The 15,835-nt window shown below is 34.9% G+C and overlaps 1 protein-coding gene across 7 annotated transcripts in view; it reads right to left on the reverse strand.

The window, feature by feature from the left end:
• The window catches only part of FER (FER tyrosine kinase), a 505,234-nt gene that overhangs the window by 118,372 nt on the left and 371,027 nt on the right, over nt 1–15,835 (reverse strand). The gene's annotated exons all lie outside the window — the stretch shown is intronic.

The following is a 15,835-nucleotide window of genomic DNA, read 5'->3' on the forward strand; positions in this document are numbered from 1 at the left end:
TGAAAAAACACATCATATTAGAAAAAAACACTATAATCTCTTCTACATACAGTTTAAGTACTTTAAATATTTCATACTGTACATTATCTAGGTCACAACTGTATTTAAAATCATACTTTTTCCTTTTCACTATTTTTACCAATTTTCTTCACTAAAATTTTCAATAAAATATTATTTTTTCTAATACCAAATAAAAACTATATTATTATGAGCTAAATGAGTATGTAAAAATTAAATTCTAAAAGCTACTTAAAAAAGTAAATTATATTGGATTAGCTATTAGATTCAGTGATTGCTTGAAAAATAAGATTATTAACACCATGATAATTGTTAGCAATGTCCAGACAGAGAGAAAAAGGAAAATGGTACGATTTTGGCCTGAGTTACTCATTGACCCAGATTGTATTTTTGTGCATCAAATAAATTCCAGTGAGGTCTTAGAAAAACTTCTTAAACCGTTATGGTTCAAGACGTATATAACATGAGCCAAGTAGTAATTTGAAGTTTACTAGCAGCCACATTTTTAAAAAGGTTTGTTAATACATGCAATTGATTTTAATATGGTTTTCTTGAACCTGACATATCCAAAACATTCAACATGTGTCAACTGAAAATTATAGTTTACATTTAAAATCACACTCTGTGAAATATTGTACTTATTCTACATTTATGGCACATCTTTAGATGTAAATTTCATATGAAATATTTGATCTATATTTAGATTTCATTAAATTTACAACTGAAAAGTAGATTCACATACCCAAGATGTTTCAAACATGCCTAAAATATTCCAATAACTGAATCAATATCAGTATTTAATTAAAGTTAAAATTAAATGAAATTTAAAATTCAGTTTTTTAGAAGCACCAGCCATATTTTAAGAGCTCAAGAGCCTCATAGGGTCAATGGCTACCATACTGAATAATGCAACCTTAAACTTCGCATTTATTCTTAACATAGCATTAAAACCTTTGGCTTATTTTTCTTTTTAGTTACTTTATAGTTTATTGCACTATTAAAAAAAGAGTTAAAGTATATTAAAATACATGTTCTCTATAAACAATCTTTCCCACTTTCTCTATTAAGTCCCCAGATATTAAGCCAGAATTTTGCAAGAGGGATTAGCATTTTATTTGCCATTTCTTGACTTTTCTTTCTTTTACTTTCCTCATCAGGTATTTATGCATTCAAAAGTAGAAAAGCTACAGAGGTGAAGACTTACTGGCTTTTTCCTTAATGAGAGTACCTAGAAAATAAACATCTGCCTAACTCTCCTTTAAATATTCTCTTCTTTTCTAACCTTTTCTCTTACTCACATATTAAGCATTACACAAGTTTGGTGAGGCATTAACAAAATCAAATAAGCTAAATGCTTTAAACATAAACTTAATGGTGTCCATTTTTTCCCTGTTCTTTTTAAGTAAATACCAAATATATTCAACTACTAGGATGATGATTGAAATCGTTTCTTTCAAGCTTTACTTAAAATTTGGAACAAAACCTGATTTTAATAGTGAAAAGTAAAATTCACTAATTCATCAACGTTAATAGGTACTAAAATGCCTATTAAAATAGACTTGAAATTAATATTTAGTTCAAGCTATTACTTGAAGCAATACTCACATAATAATTCTGTTGTTAGATGTATGTACCTGTTTTAGAAAACGTGTACCCTTCTGGTTTTGAAACCACATAGTATTTTGTCAGAATTATAGAGTAACTTTTCAATGAAATAACCTTTTCTGCAATCTGATTTAAAAGCAGCATATGACATAACCCCATTGTTGTTCTGTAGCATCCTGATAATATTTTTTTCCGGTTGGCACTTTTTCATCTGCCTCCTGCCTTTTAAAAATTTACTTATTGATATAATACTGCTTGTACTCCCAACCCACTATCATCATTATTCAGAAAACTTTTTAACAAATAAACTTAGTCAACAAATTGCCAAATATTGTTTAATAATATTGCATAATATATTAACAAAGAAAAACACAACACTTAAATAACATTAAATATTGAATGAAAACTGATGTCTAGTAAACAAAGTACTAGGAAGGTAGAGCTGTACGCAATTCTTTCCAAATACTCTAACACATTCAAAGAAAGAGTTTCTGATTGTTCTGTAGTTAATCCAACAATATTTCTGCCTTAGAACAATTTCTTCTTGCTTAAAGTCATTAAATCTAGGAAACTAAATTTTAAATTTATTTCCAATTTATAGTTATTTAAGCCACAGGCATAATAATACTAAGCAAAGGAACACAGATCCACTATTCCACAAGCCTAGTCAGCTTTCTGCAGATAACTAGAGGGAAGCAAAAACCTCGATAAAAATTAAATAATTATGAATCATTATTGAAAGCCCGAGTCTTGTACAAGTACAAGCATTAAGAACCCTGAAGCAAGAAATAAACTCACGGGGGGCAGAATATGGAACTAGAGTTAGGATACCTAGAAAATAACTGAGACTGGGCCAGAGATATTCCTTCAGGCACAATACTCAATTATCACCATTAAATGATGAACTGAAGATTGACATTGGATGACATAGTCTTTAGTGTTCACTGTGAAGCTATTTTAGAAGGCAGAGTCTGTCCCTTTCAACTTGTTCTTTTGTCATTTTCATTAAATGCCAATATAAAAACATCTCTTAGAATTTGTGATATATGCAATACTCATTGATACATGCAGCACACAGATATATATATGTATGCATATAGCATAGAGTATCCCACCTGACCACTGCAATAAGGATCTTGGTGCTCAAAGTGGTCAAAAAAAAAAGATAACTCACTCTCCTTTTTAAATTCTGGCTTATCAAGATTTATTTCTATATGGGTATGCTGCACATTAAACCAAAATGGGATAGACAATTTCTAGAGAATTCTACAGTAAATTCTAAATTCTATAATAATAAATTTCTAAGACAATACTTAAAATGCTTTTAATAGTCAGCTTATGGCTTACTAGACAGATAGCATGACTTGGTGAAAAGACATGGACGTTTAAGTCAGACTGACCTAGGTCTGATTAACCATGCGGCCTTCAATCATTCTAAACATCTAGAAAACACAGATTTAATATTATTTATTTCTCAAGAGGCTTTGAAGACTAAAATGTATCTAAAGTATCAAGCATGTTCCTAGCATGTAGTACACACAATAAATACTATTACTATTTACGATTGTTGTTGTTAAAGTATTTTATAAAAAACAAATGAGAAAGAGTTATATTAGGGACTCGTTGTTTGCTGTATAACATCTGTTTTCCCTTATTCATCCCAATTTCCTTTATGGACTGCCCCTCTACCATTTTGGAGGGTATTAATCTGACCCTCAATAATAAGTGTGATCCTAGATTGACCTAATCCAATAAATGAAATCTATTCCCCTGCCCAAGTGATTGGTTCAGGAAAAGGCACAAATTTTAGGAAGATTAAACACCACTGAAAATCAAAGATGCTTGAAGAGCGAAAAAAATTTTTTTAACAAAAGTGCCAGGAAAGAAGTACAAGCAGACATTAACATAACATCACATACTGTTGTGAAGATTGACAGCCTTAGGATGAAAGCATCCTAAGATGCATTCATGGAAAGCAGGAAAGAGTGAAGGAAAGAGACCAGCCTTTGGTGACATGCCTGAGCTGCTGGATCACATACTGCCTGTAGTGTGACTTCCCTCTAGATTTTTCAATTAACTGAATAAAGTCTCTAGAGTTTTTTTATACATCTTCTGTCCCAACAATTCAAAGATATCTAATGAATAAAATAATATCTGTATCAGAAGATCACTTTGAGGATTAAAAATATGTATTAAATGTCTGAAACAAGTAGGGAACACAGTAAATAGAAGTGTTTATTATTGTTTGCAGCCAACTTTTAGTAAGAGCATAGGTGGCTATTATTTTCAACAGCTGTTTCTCAAAGATGTCTGTTACTCTGTGCTATGAAAATTAGATCTTACCTGTTCTTTCAGTATCAATGGGGCTCAGAGGAACTGATCACACTAAGCATAAACTCAGTGAGATTATTATATAACAAGGATATTAATTTATAATTTTGTTATCGGAGAAAAGGGATCATCAGGGCAATGCCTCTACTGACTTCTTGTCATTGAATCATAGAGATCTTAATTTATCTTCAACCAACTTCAGAGTTTATTCAATTAAGATATATCAGTCTTTCAGTGATGTATAAAATATATAATTAATTACCCTTGTTTTGAGGATATCAATTTGTTTCCTGAGAAGTTTGTTTGGTTTAGGTATACTCAATTATTCATTAAAAAATAGGCTAGTGATCAAACCAAATACTAAATCATAGAGAGCTATTTTGGGGGCTCCATTTATGTCATTATTTAGAATTCTTATTTTTAAAATGTGGCACTTTTTAACCAGCAGTGATGAGAATTATGGCTGCTAGCCAGCCCATCAGAAATGAGGGGGAAAAATCGATGACAAGTGTAAACAATGAATGCTGATGCAAACTGCACCCCATGAAACACAGAATAGATTTCACACAATAGGATATAAACCCAAACGAGTTCCTGAAGCGGAGAGGACCAATGCAAACACTAAAGCAGACGATAATGGCTGCTACGTATAGGGTATTTTTATGCGAGATGGGCTGCACAGAAAGGGAGATTAGCCAGAAGAGGGCTCTAGTTGCTGAGTGAAGATGGCTTGTACCCAGAACAAACTATAGAAACAAACTAAAACTTTAGATCTGAAAAGACTCAGTAATAAGCCAGAAATGGGTTGGTTTGTGGGGAAAGATGAGGATAATTAAATACTAAACACCAAAAAATGGCTCCAAAAACACACTGGCTTTCCTGATTCCTTTTCTGGCCTCCTCCCCTCACACATACTGGACTTGGTACAAAATGTCGGTGTGGTCCCCAATGAAGCATTGGGTGGGGGAGGGAGAGGGAGCTTTGTGTTAAGTGCCAATGAGAAATGCACCGTGGGTTTTTTTTTCCTGTATGGGAAACTATGCCAAGCTTTTCCTACTTCCTGTATTTATCTCATCTGGTTAGCTGCCTTTGTTTCCAGCTTTGTGTAATTTTCTTTGCCAGCTGCACAAAGATGATTTTTTCCAAAGTCTAAAGACAGAGCTCACCTGGCTAGATTGCTGTGTGTTTTGTTGAAATTTTTCATAATATAATATCTTATTGTTTTAAAAAATGAAAGGATTACTAATAAGTCTTAAAAGTTCCTTCACATGAATAAGACTTTTTTTCCCCCAGTTACTGGGCTTAACTGCTGTACATTAATTAGGTGTCCATACTGTATCCTGTTTTCATTAAGTCATTTTCTTTTTGACTTCGTATCTGGCACATAATGTGGTTTAGTACTATGACATTTGCGTTACTTTAAGTACTAAGTATGCAAGTTTCCTGGTACCACTGAGTTGCTGCTATTAAAGCTCACACACGAAATGGCTAAAAGTTACAGTGTGTGAATTATGACTGTGTGAGCCTTAGAAAATAAAATGTATAAAGGGCAACCCATGAGTTGTCAAACGGTGTTAGGTATGTGTTTATATGTACAGAGTTGTGCATAGCAATCATTTTATTTAAGTTGATATGCAGTCTACTCATATTTTCATTATTTAGCAATTTTGTACAAAAATAGTGATTAATTTGTAAACACTGCTGGAATACTTTCTAGCTGGTTTGTAATTTTTTAAAAGTGTTGTTTTGTTTTTTGTTATTGTTGTTCATTACTATGGTTCTTGTTTTCATTTTTGTTGTATGCATAGATCCGTAAATAAAATTGTAGTATTTAAAGCTCAAACTTTCAGGAAAAAGAAAAGAATTCAGTGTGTGCATGACAACTCGTATGTATGAGGAGGAGGGGTTTGAAGGAAGACGGCTTGCAGAGTAAGTTGAATTGTGGGTGTGGGAACTGTCAGGGTGTGGGAATTTATTTTCCAATGAGATACATGATTTTGTAAAAAGGAAGTATTTCTTACCAAATTGGGACTGGGCAAACAACTAATCAGTTTAGCTTTGTGTTGTATGCTAGTTTAAAGAAGAAAATATGTAATATGATGTAAAAAAACAACAAAAAAGCTTTTATGATGGATTTTGTGAATAGATTTGTTATAGAGTGAACTGTTGTCTAGCTGTGATCTTACCACTTCAAATGGGTGTAATTTGAATAAATTTTGTATGGTAAAAGATCAATAAAATGATTTTTTTTTTAAGGAAAAAAAAAAGTACTTCCTGAACAGCTTGCTACTCAAGTAACAGAATTCAGCTAGACCAAATGCAGAGCTGAATGTGTGCGTTTCCTAATTCAGTCTAATGAACAGCATCAGTCTTTTCAGATGAGGTTCCTCAATGGCCATGTTCTGCTAATACTGCAAAACGGCATGAACCTTTTGCATTTTTCCTTGGCAGATGATCTCTGAGCATATAACCCAATAGCAGTTATGATAACAGTTCTGTAAAATAAAAGAGTGCATTTCACTGCATTTTTAATTTGCTTGTTCAAGAGGCAACAGCTATACTTTTGCCAGACATGAAGTAAACTGCCAGGAGAGATTCCATAGTCAACTCTGGCAAACACTAAGAGTGTTTGCACTAGAAGGAACTTTGGAGATAATCTAATCCAGCCTTTTCACATTATAGAGAAAGGAATTGAACTTACTTGGCTTATATTTTTAAAGTGGTGATTTTGGTGATATTACTGAAATTTTAAGGCAGGTGTCTGCAAACCATGTCTTTGAGACAAATCCGGCCTGTTGCCTGTTTCTGTGAATAAAATTTTATTGGAAAACAACCACATTAACTCCTTTACATATGGCAGAGTTGTGATGGCCCACAGAATATGTATGGTCCACAAAATCTACCTGGCCCTTTATCAAAAATGTTTGTCAACCACTGTTCTAAGGTACAGAGTAGTATCTCTTACATGAAATGACTTGGACCAGAAGTGTTTCAGATTTTGGAATATTTGCATTATACTTACTGGTTGAGCATTCCAAATGCTCCAATGAGCATGTCCTTTGAGTATCATGTTGGCCCTCAAAAAGATTCAGATTTGGAGAAGCATTTTGAATTTCAGATTTGGGATGCTTAACCGGTATTACTCAGTTCCATACAGTTGTAGTTCCTTTCACTGAAACAGTGTTTATTATTGTTTTGTCTATTTTCAAGCAATATTTAAGTTTTTACTCTGTTTTTATAGCACCAGAGTTCAGTAGTATTGTTATTTCTTAATTCTCAAAATGGAAGCTGGAAAGGTGAATTTACCATTTCATTTTTTTATGTCTGGAGGCTGATACACAAATTTACATACAAATACACAGACACATATTGAGACCATAAGTCCTCTGCCACCCTCCCCATCCACAATCCACTGTTTGCTACCAAGGCAAAGAAGTTCAACTGTCTATCTCCTTACTTTGATGCTAAACTACACACTTTTGTATTTATTTATTTCTTTATTTTGGCTTCTTATCTCTCGAAGATGCCTTTCATATACATTGTTAAGGCAAGAATTAACACAAAAGGAAAAGTCAGATATATAAGATGTTGTCTCTAAACCCTCCCGGATACCCTTCAACACTTAAATGCTACAATGGTATTTTTTTAAAACAAACAAACAAAAATCAATGGAATATTGATTTTGATACCTATCTGCTACAGGAAAACCTGCAGAGGAAAAAAAGAAGGCATCAATTCAAGCTTCCTTATATTTTTAAAAGAGATGTGAGATACAATGACATCCACAAGTACACTTAAATTTAATAAGGGCAAAATATTTACAAACATCAACAATATTTTCAGAAACTGAATGTATCATACCCTGGTTATTTTAGGGGTATTAAGGTCCCCAAATCAATGACATCAGTGAATGTCATACATTCTTATTATTTAAACATTTAAAAATAGAAAATGTCAATCTTATTATTTAAATAATTAAAAACATAAATTTTCTTATTTATGAGAATTTGTTGGTCATAGTCAGAATTTACATGATGTAAAGGTTTTGATCAGAAATACATTCACCAATTATAAAACTGCTTCTATTAGATTACAAAAATATTACAATAAATTAATACTTATAAAGAACACATTGCAGCAAGAGTTGGGAATGTCTATATTTTAAAAAGGCTGAATAAACAAGACTCTTCTTTTTATTGTGGTAAAAATCAAATAAATTTACAACATAAATTTATTATGTTACCAATTTTTAAATGTCCAGTACAATCTTGTTAACATATTGCATATTGTTGTACAACACATCTCTAGAACTTTTAGTTCTGCTTGATTGAAACTCTACACTCAAATAACAACTCTGTTTTCCCTTCCTTGCAACCCCTGGTAACCATCATTCTACTTTGTTTCTATGAGTCTGACTACTTCAGATATCCCATATAAATGGAATTACGCAGTATTTGTCTTTCTGTGGCTGTCTTATTTCACTTAGCATAACGTCTTCAAGGTTTATCTATGTTGTAGCATTTGGCAAGATTTCCTTCTTTAAGGCTGAATAATATTCTATTTTATGTATATACCCCATTTTCTTTATCCATGCATGTGTCCATGTGTATTATACTGCTTCCACTTCTTGGTTTTTGTAAATAATGCTGAAATGAAAAGTGTAAAAGTACCTTTTCTTTTTTTTTTTTTTAAAGTATCTTTTCAACATCTTTTTTTTCAATTCTTTTGAATATATATCCAGACATGGAATGGCTGAATTATATATGGTAGTTCTATTTTTAATTTTTTGATGAAGCTCCATACTGTTTGCCATCACAGTTTTACTTTTTTACAATGATAACAACAATGCCCAGGATTTTGTTTTCTCCACATCCTCACAAAAACTTTTTAATCTTCTTTTTTTTTTTTTTTTTTTTTTACTACAGCGGCCATCGTAACAGACGTAAAGTGATACCTTATTGTGGTTTTGATTGCATTGTCCCGATGCTTATTTATTTAGAAAATCTTCCCATTTGCTTATCTATGTGTCTATCTCCTTCGAGAAAATGTCTATATAAGTCCTTTGCCCATTTTTTAATTGGGTTGTTTACTTTTTGTTGAGTTGTAGGAATTCTTTATGTATTCTGGTTATTAACCCTTTATCAGATATGTGGTTTGTGAACTTTTCTCTCATTCTTTAGGTTGCTTTTCCCCTCTGATAGTCTGTTTGCCATCAGAAGTTTTTAAATTTGATGTAGTCTCCTTGTCTATTATTGCATTAGTTGCCTATGCTTTTGGTGTCATATCCAGATATCACTGTCCAGTCAAATACCATGTTTTCTTCTAGTTTTATACTTTCAGAGCTTATACTTAGGTCATTTCAGGCAAGTCCAAGATAAAAAGGCCAGCAGACGTGGTGTCTGGAGTGGGGGGGACCTGATCTCCGGTTCCAAGATGGTGCTTTGAAAGCCGTGTCCTCTGGAGAGGACAAACACTGTGTCCTCACATTATAGAAGGGACAGAAGGGCAAAAGAAGACCCCTAGATAGTCCCTTCCAGCTTTTTTTTATCAGCCACTACTCTCCATCATAATATGATGGTATTTCTTAATAAATACTAAAGAGGGGCCGGGCGCGGTGGCTCAAGCCTGTAATCCCAGCACTTTGGGAGGCCAAGGCGGGTGGATCACGTCAAGCGATCGAGACCATCCTGGTCAACATGGTGAAACCCCATCTCTACTAAAAGTACAAAAAATTAGCTGGGCATGGTGGCACGTGCCTGTGATCCCGGCTACTCAGGAGGCTGAGGCAGGAGAATTGCCTGAGCCCAGGAGGCGGAGGTTGCGGTGAGCCAAGATTGCACCATTGCACTCCAGCCTGGGTAACAAGAGTGAAACTCCGTCTCAAAAAAAAAAAAAAAAAAAAACTAAAGAGAGCTCTTCCCTCTGTATTTATTTACCTCTGAAGGCTCCATCTCTTAATACTGTCACATTGAGTCTTAGGTTCCAATGTAAGAAGTGTGTGTGTGTGTATCTGGGGAGCCAGTGGCAGGTGTGGTGTAGACTCACACCACAACATGCATCACCTGGCTCCTGGAAGTTCATGACACATTGTTGGCGGTTCTTCCCCCAAGACCTTGGGTAGCCCTACACTCATGGCTTGGCTATGTGCAGTGTACACTGCAGCTGTCAAGGGTTGTGGTTGGGGGCCTACAGATCTCTCAAGCTAGCTTTACGTGCTGGTGGCTTTACAGGTCTGGAGTTTTGGGAGTAGCACTGAGCCCATGATTCTGCTGGGCATTGTTCTTGTGGGGGCTCTCTGTGGCGGCTCTGCGCCCATGGCAGTTATATGCCAAGGCTCTGAGGTTTTCCATGGAATCTGAGTGGAGGCATCCATGCTTCCACAGCATGTGCACATTGCATATCTGCAGTTAGCACCAGATGGACACCACCAAGGTTTATGGTACTTTCCAGAGGACAGCACCTGGGCCCACTGGAGCCATACCTGGGGCGACTGAGGAGCACTACACCAGGATGCAAAGATTAGAAACTTGAAGCATCCCTGGAAAACACCCTCCAAAGTCCAGTGGGTTCCCAAGCCCCCTTAAAAGTGTACAGCCCTCAAGGTCCTGTTAATATAGACCTATGATGGGAGGGGCAGCTTCAAAGATCTTGAAATGCATTGTTTTGATGACTAGCCTCTGTCTTCCTTTCATCCAGACTAATCTTATTAAATTGGTTCAACCACGTCTTCAGTAATTTCTCCCAAACATTCTTTTACCAGTGAGGCTGATAATTTTTCAAATATTTATGCTCTGTTCCCCTTTTGATTACAAATGTCATCTTTATTTTTTTATTAATTATTATTATTTTTTTTTTGAGATGGAGTCTCGCTCTGTCGCCAGGCTGGAGTATAGTGGTGCAATCTCAGCTCACTGCAACCTCCGCCTCGTGGGTTCAAGCAATTCTCCTGCTTCAGCTTCCCAAGTAGCTGGGACTATAGGTGCAAACCACCATGCCCGGCTACATGCAAACCACCATGCCCGGCTAAGTTTTGTACTTTTAGTAGAGACAAGGTTTCACCATGTTGGACAGGAAGGTCTCGATCTCCTGTTCTTGTGATCTGCCCTCCTCAGCCTGCCAAAGTGCTGGGGTTATAGGCATGAGCCAACACACCCAGCCTACAGATGTCATCTTTAATCTGTATCAGTCTTCTCACATTTCTTAGAAGCATTCAAGAGAAGCAATATAGCAATATAGCACTCCAAGCTCTCTGTCCCATTCTCTTACTTACGTCCTTTTGAAAATCCCCTAATGCGCATACTGGTCCACTTGATGGTGTCTCATAAGTCCCTTAGGTTTTCTTCACTTTTCCTCCTTTTTTTTTTCTTTTTACTCCTTGGATTTGGTAATTTCAAATGACGTATCTTTGAGTTTACTGATTCTTTCCTATATTTACTCAAGTTTGCTGTTGAATTCTACTACTAAATTTTTCTATTCAGTTATGGTATTCTTTTGCTCCAGAATTTCTGCTTCTTTTTATTGTTTTCCTCTTTTGGGGTATTCTCATTTTGTTCATTGTTTTCCTGATATTTTTTGTTTAATTGTCTGTGTTCCCATGCAAAGCACTGAACTTTATATTGAATTATTTGTCAGGTAATTAATAAATCCCTATTTCTCTGGGGGCTGGCTTGTAAATTTACTTTGGTCCTTTGATTGGATCATGTTTCCCTGTTTCTTCATGTGTCTTGTGATTTTTTTGCTAAGTTTTATGCATTTACAAACAGCCACCACTACTAATCTTTATGGATTGGCTTTATACAGAGAAATACATACATCATTTAGCCCAGCTAGATATTTGGGGAATCCCCGAAATCTTTTTGTGGGGATGTGACCTCTTTGAGGTTATGCATGTAATTTCCCACCTAGAGAAGTTTTCAGGTGTCTTTTTCAAGCGCTTGTAGTCTCTCGCTCCATTTGCAGTCTGCTGTAATACTGCAGGTTCTATGGCATTGCCACAGCAAGACACTCTGCTCTTCTTGGTTCTCAGTGCCCCCAGGGATCCAAAAAACACTGGCTCCTCATCAGTGGTGAGTAGGCAACACAGATACCAGTCCCTCAGACAGACCTCCAAAAAGCCAGAATACTGGATGCATACTCTACTAATATTCCTCTCTCCTGAAGAAGAGACCACATTTTGGGTGCTTCCTAAGTAGCTGGGACTATAGGTGCAAACCACCATGCCCGGCTAAGTTTTGGTGTGCTTCCTACCAAAGGCACCAAGCCAAGCCAGACTTTGTCTGCAGCACTGTAGGTCCTCTGGTGCCATAGGAAGCCACTTCTACTCTCCCTTGTTTTCATTGGCCTCAGGCATCTAATGTATGCTTGTTTCATCAGTGTTTTGGGTCAGTTGAGACAGAAACCAGTTCTCTGGGGAGATCTCTAAAAAGCTGGAACACTGGCCAAACACTTCATTCACTTCCTGAAACCCAGGAGAAGTTGCAAGCTGCAAAATTCGCTCCTGGCACTAAGCTATGCTGGCTTATTAGTAAAGTAAAACTGTTTTTTTGTTGTTGTTGTTTTTGTTTGTTTTTTAACCCATTTCAAGATGGCTATTCTTGGCTTTGTACTGGCCTGGTGTACTGCAACTTTTTATCTGGTTTCTGGAGTTCTCATAAAGTATTTTAATCCATATATTGGTATTACATCAGTGTCGCAGTAGAGGATCCAGGACTGAGACTTTCTATTCTGCCATGTTGCATACGTCACCTTCTCATTTCTCGCTTTTGACTTACAAAATGTTGACCAGTAGGCTACAGGTTACTAGTACTTCATCATTTTCACATTTCTCATTGAGATGCTGCCCTCCTTAAAGTCAGTGGTAAAAACCGTTAGTCAGCCCTTTGTACTTCAGCATTTGTTTACAGTGCTTCAAAAGATGTTAAGGGGTAACAATTCCAACTTAGCTGTATTTCACTTTTCAGTATATGTTTTTTGCACCAGGGTTCAACAGTGCTATTTTTAAAAAATTCTCAAAGAGGAAGCTGGAAAGGTGGCTTCACCAACTTCTAAAAAATATAATGAGGCTGATATACACATTTACAGACAAATACACACATACATTGAGATCTTGATCTGCCACTCGTCCTATGCACAGCCCACCGTCTGCAACTAAGGCAACAATGTCTGACTGTCTCTCGCCCTATTTCCATGCCAAATACAAACTGCCATTTTTACACTACAGGGATCAAATTATACACGTTTTTAAATCACTCCTCAGAAATCTAGGGTAGCCTACTACAGAATCTCTTCTAACTTTGTGAATCACTATCCTTAATATCTTTTTCTTTAGATGAAACCACATGTCTCACTGCAGTTATCTTCATGTAATAGTTTTCTCTGTAAGAGGCTGTTCTCTTTTTAAGGAGTTCCTGATAACTGCATCCACCTGGGGTTGTATTAATTGTGTATAATTCCCTTTGAATGATACTGGCTAACTCAAGAGCTAGGGTACTACCTAATACATAAATCAGAAAAACAAATTAGCCCTTTATATAACTTCTCTTAATTTTATAAAATAATTTATTTATCTTAATGATTTATGCATATGGAAGAGGATTAATAACAAAACTTTGACTTCCTCAATTACTGGCTATGTAAGAAAAACAATACTTCTCATCTTTGTATCTTTGCAATTAGCAAATAATTCTCTTCCATTTCTCACTTCAACCCCAATGTGCAACCACATCACATTTATGAAATATTGGTCACCTAAAAATTTTCTGATGCTACGCAGATGATTCTATTTGGACCTAAGGGGAGGAAAATGCCTACTTAAATATTTCTCATTGATTATCAGAAATGAGATTCCATCTTTTAAAAAAATGATTAAATAATTTAGTACCTTAAATATAAAGACAGAGAAAACTAGTGTGGAACTAAAAAGCAAACAAAATTAGATTAGCAACTTACTGCCTGGCCCAAATGATAAGCCTAGGAGATATAACTCTTAAGTTCAATCTAAGTTTTAAAAACAAAAAAAAGAAACAATGCAAACATGAACCTATCAATTCAGAATCAAATGCTTTCTCTCTAGATCTGTGGCCATGACCCATAATACGTAATACATTTTTCACTATGATCCCAAGTGCAAATATTCCTATGTATATAATAACTGAAGAAATATTAATGAAGAGAGATTTACTATGGCCAGTATACTCTCATGTCTCCTATGGTATTTGATTTATAAATGCATATGAAATCCACTAAATTCATTCCATTACCTATTAATCGGTCATGAGCCAATTACTAAAAACATTACTATAATACTTTATAAAAATAGATTTTGAAATATTCAGGGATGGTCCCTGGGACAGAAATTCAGGTAGTAGTTACTATATTCTGGAAAATCGTGAACATCTTTAAGAATGTGATAAAAGTTATAGATATTCTACTCAAATGCTTACACATACATACAGTATGTTGCATGAAATTTTCGAGGCTGATTAATATTTAAAGTCCATACACTGAAGCAAAATAAACAAATAAATTTTCTCCTACTACCAAAATCAAAATCAAAAAACATAGTAAGTGCACTGAGGATTGAAAACTGCATTTTTTTTTCAGTGATAAGCGCATTATACACCCACGAATATGTTCAGAGATAGAAAACACACAAGCAGAGTTAAATAGAAAATGATAGCCTAAACATTTAAAAATAAATGAAGAAAAATTGATAAAATTAAGATAGACAAACATATAACCAGTGTTAAATATTTAAACAAACTTTTTCTCAATAATTAATAGAATTAGAGCAAAAAGCAATGAAGATTTAGAAGATCTTAGTATGTTATCAACAAACTGAATATAATTGAATATAGAATTCTACACTCAACAACTAAAAAAGGCACATTCATTTCAAGTGTATACTGAATATTCACCAAAACAGACCATGTACCTGGCAATTAAACCAGTCTGAATAAATTTAAAGGAATAAAAGTCAGACAGAATATATGACAACAAACTAATTCAGTTAAAATTAATAACAAAAGGGTTTCAAGAAAATGTCCCAATGTTTAAAAATTGAGCACCACACTTTTAAATAACACATATATTATGGGCTGAAACTGGTCTCTCCAAAATTCTTATATTTAAGTCCTAACCCTCAGTACCTGAGAATGTGATCATTGGAGATAGGTGCTTTAAAGAGAGAATTCAGTTAAAATAAAGTCCCCAGGGTAGGCCCTAATCTAGTATGACTGACATCCTTATAAGAGGAGGAGATTACACACAGACACAGACAAAGGGAAGGTCATGTGAAGACATAGAGAAAAGATGACCATACACAAGCTAAGAAGAGAGACCTCAGAAGAAACCAACTCTACCGACGTTTTAAATTTCTAGCTTCTAAAACTGTGGGAAAATAAATTTTTGTTGAATCACTTAGTACCTTGTATGGCAGCCCTAGCAAACTAATATATCATGGAAAGAAAGGAAAGAAAAGAATGAAAGAAACCACAAGAAAAATCAGAACATGATTCAAACTAAAGTATAATCACAATTTATTGTAAACAGCTAAACAGTGCTAAGAGGGAAATTTACAGCATTTAATGCTTATATCAGAAAAGGATAGGAATGAAAATCGACCCGCATACATTTCTACAAGAAAAAGTAAGGCAGGAAAAGGGAAATTTAACTGAAAGTAGGAAAAAGGAAATAATAAAGGGCAGCAATGAACAATGAGAAAAAAATATATAAAAAAATTAATAAAGCTAAAAGTTGTTTAATAGAGTAAATAAAGTTGATAAACACCTAGGAAGACTGATCTTCTCCATTCCCACATCCCACCAAAAAAAATGGGAGAAAACACAATTTACGAATACCAGAACTGAAAGATGAAACATCT

This window comes from Saimiri boliviensis, chromosome 1, assembly GCF_048565385.1.
Source record: "Saimiri boliviensis isolate mSaiBol1 chromosome 1, mSaiBol1.pri, whole genome shotgun sequence".
Lineage (NCBI taxonomy): Eukaryota > Metazoa > Chordata > Mammalia > Primates > Cebidae > Saimiri > Saimiri boliviensis.